Source organism: Octopus bimaculoides, chromosome 17 (genome assembly GCF_001194135.2).
Source record: "Octopus bimaculoides isolate UCB-OBI-ISO-001 chromosome 17, ASM119413v2, whole genome shotgun sequence".
In the NCBI taxonomy this organism is placed as follows: Eukaryota; Metazoa; Mollusca; class Cephalopoda; order Octopoda; family Octopodidae; genus Octopus; species Octopus bimaculoides.
This window is the reverse complement of record NC_068997.1, coordinates 35019792-35023541: the sequence shown is the minus strand read 5'-3', so window position 1 is coordinate 35023541 and position 3750 is coordinate 35019792. Positions and strand designations below refer to the sequence as shown.

The 3750-nt window shown below is 38.5% G+C and overlaps 1 long non-coding RNA gene across 1 annotated transcript in view; it reads right to left on the bottom strand.

The window, feature by feature from the left end:
• Positions 1-1523: 1523 nt before the first annotated feature.
• Positions 1524-3750, bottom strand: part of LOC106876638 (uncharacterized) — a 41432-nt gene continuing 39205 nt past the window's right edge. The window contains exon 4 of the long non-coding RNA XR_008265805.1: positions 1524-1846. This is a non-coding gene — a long non-coding RNA (uncharacterized LOC106876638). The remainder of the gene's footprint in view (positions 1847-3750) is intronic.

The window sequence follows — 3750 nt, the reverse complement described above, 5'->3', positions numbered from 1 at the left end:
ATGCCCCTCCAGTGCCTAATGATCCTGTGAAACTCCTCACACAAAAGTGGCTCTCTCTGCCAAACCGACAGTGATTCCACTGCACCTCCCACACATCTATTCCTCTCAACACTGTCCTTACATATTGAACAGGGCCATTCACCTAATGAAAAGAGAGTCTTGTCTCCTTCCTTGCCAACCACAACTTTGGTAGGTCAACTCTAAGGCACCCTGATTCCAGGTTTTGCTTCCATACCCAGAACCTCCTCTTCAATTCCACTATAAACGCTACTATAAGAGCAAGGTCATCAGCATATAGCAGCTTCCATGGACAGCTGGTCTCAAATTCCTCTGACATGGCCTGGAGGACCATAATGAACAAGAGAGGACTAACAACTGATCCCTGATGAATTCCCACCTGCACACCAAATTCATCACTGTACTCAAGGCTGACTCTCACCCCATGGACAGTACCCCTACACAAGGCTTGTACGTCTCCAACAATTTCCACTCCTAATTTCCTTAGAGGTCACCAGTTAACAAAGTGAGGAACTTCATCAAAGACCCTCTCCAGGTTGATGAAAAGTCAAAGTACAATGATTTTTCCTTAGCCAGATACCTCTCCTGCAGCTGTCCCACTAGAAAGATGGCATTTGCAGTACTCTTACTTGGCATAAAGCCAAACATCACACAGTCCAACTCTGTTCCTAATTAATGGAGCCATAACTCTCTTGTAAACCCCATGACCTGGTCTAAAATCTTACACTTCTGCTTCTATCCAAAGCACCTCCCCGAATTCTACAGCAGTAATCATAATGCTGCTACACCAGTCATTTGAGATGACACCCTCCTACATGACTCGATCTTATTATATGAGTGACTAGGTTGTATCTTACTCCACCAGGTTTCCAAGCATCTCAGCAGTGACTCATGATGATCCAAGAGTCCTCCTCTACCTATCTACTGCTATCATCTCTGATGGCCAGTCCCTCAGCTGGGTCCACATCAGAAAGACCTTCCCTCTCTTATGCATTCTCCACACCCAGCAAACCTTGACAGTGGCACCTCCATGTCACCTTCTTCCCAGAATAACTAAGCACAAGCATTCTACCACCTATGTGCACAAGTATATTGAAAATCATAGATAATATCTTTAATATGCACATATTTAATGTTGCTGTAAAATTATAACCAGCAAATGAGCAACAGGATATTTGGCAGATAAAAATGAGGAATCTTCAGACAAACTTGATCTTTCTAAATTCTTACTGCTGCTGTTAGAAAAAACTTTATCACTTCTTAATTATCAAAGCTCTTAAAATGAAAAACATAAAAGCAAACTATTATTGGTGTAAAACCATTTATGTAATGATACCAGGTTTATGGATTTAATAACAAAAGTATCAACATTGTGTTGTGTTTAATGTGTGGAAATCATATTCAGGTAATTAATACACAAGTATGATTTGGACCAAAACAGGATAAAAAAATACCAAAAACAAACAAATAAATCAATAAAAGAAAAGAATGAAACAACCAGAAGGAACAAAGTACATTTTTTTTTAATTATCTATCATTGAAATTATAGTTTTTTTAAAACCTTAAATTTAAAATAGAAATACCATTAAAAATTACGATATAAAAATTACACATTTATTCATGTCACTGTTAGCTAGCAGTAGACCTTTTTAATCTCTTGTTTAAGTATTATATTTGTATATTTTCAAAGTGTTTTTGACCCTCTGTAGTGAGAAGAAAACAAGCCTTATTTTGGATTGATTTCCATTAGAGGATAGTTTAAAGTATTTTCTTTCCTATATTCAGTTCTCTTTAATTTCATTTGTCAGTAAAAGTATTCAGCAATTTCCTACAATAACAAAAAAAAAAAAAAAAAAAAAAGAAGAAGTAAATTACCAAAATATCTCATTTTAAGTCAATATGTTCAGCTTTAGTAGATACAGTATCCATAATTTCCTGAGAATCCCATAGTTTAGTGTTTGGAACGGTTCAAAATAATGTGCAAACTAGAAAACAGTATGTCCAATTTATTTGTACATATATAGGTGAGTGAGTGCATGAAAGTGCATGGATACATGCAAACATGTGTCTTTGCATATGTCTGGCTTTGAGACTGGACATTATGGATAACTTCCAAAAGCTCTAGGCCTGGCAGTGTGACTAGGTGGCATGACAATTAACATTGCCAGTTCTAGATGTGTGCAGAGTGATGAAACCATGGGAGCTATTTCAAATACTTGTTATTGTCTGCAGAATGGATCCATCTGTTACTCTAGTTCAGTGCAAAGTGACTTTAAATCTTTTTTTGGCTGGGAAGGAAAGGTTAATTTCCTCTGTCTGATACCTCTAGCAAAATAGATATTGTGGATGAGGATAGGCACTTTCCTTTATGACAAAGTCCTCATTAACTTTTTCATTTATCACTTGAAAAGTAGGAGAAGGAAGTGTCATCCTACCATAAACTTACTGTAAACGAAAGGAGAGTGAAAGTTACATACCTGGTTTAAATGGATGGTAATTTCACTGGAGGTAAAAGGGTTTGCTTTAGTTCTGAAGGGATTTTGGGGATTTGTGAGTGACTTATTTTGTCCAAAATGACTGTTCCTCTTTCAGGATATATATTTTATAGTGTCATATTATATATATATTTTCAATTTATGTATGCTTTTTTGTTTGCTTTTCATGAGCTGCAAAATTCTCCTTGTTTTTGCAATCTGTATTTCTTATGTCCTGGTGAAAGTGGATAGCTCAGTGGTTAGAGTGTTGGGCTCACAATCATGAAGTAGTGAGTTTGATTCCTGGACTGGGCTGTGTTGTGCTCTTGAGCAAGACACTTTATTTTATGTTTCTCCAGTTCACTCAGCTGTAGAAATGAGTTGCGATATCACTGGTACCAAGCTGTATTGGCCTTTGCCTTTCCCTTGGATAACATCAGTGGCATGGAGAGGGAGACTGGTATGCATGAGCAACTGCTGCTGGTCTTCCATAAACAACCTTGCCTGGACTTGTGTCTCAGAGGGGAACTTTCTCGGTGTGATCCCATGATCATTCATGACCGAAATGGTCCTTACTCTTTACCCTTTATTTCTAATGTCCCACTTTCATCTCCCTTGTGATACATGAACAATCACTGTGATGAATAAGCAGATTCGTTAGAGTCGAAAGAATTCATATGAGACGTATTTGGAAGCCTTTTGGCAGGCATGTACTGAAGTTGGCAGCAGAATGAGAGAGTTCATAGTGATGTAAGTCAAATCAACAGAAGCAGTGCCAACACGAAAAAACAAAACTTTCTCTGTGCACATACGCAGAGGTACTCAAGATCAAACTCCCTCAATGACACCACCATCACCACCACCACCACCACCAACATCAACGGAGACAACTTAATCGAACAGAAACTGGCACTCCGTCGGTTACGACGACGTGGGTGCCAGTTGATCCGATCAATGGAACAGTCTGTTCGTGAAATTAACGTGCAGGTAAATCTTTATTACAGGCACGAAGGCCTCATTTACAAAGAAGGGGGACATTACAAGGACAGTCAACACAAAACGTGGGGTACATAGATCGAATTATGAGATGAAATGAGTAAATTACAATATGATGATGGAATGGCTTACGAGTCCCCCAAAGCTCGCAGTTTCATTTCACAGTTTTCTTATACAGTTCTTATTCTTTCATTATTATGTATTGCTTCAGCTCCTCCGCCGTTACGACGCTTGGCAAAGTGTTGTAGCCCAGATATAACCC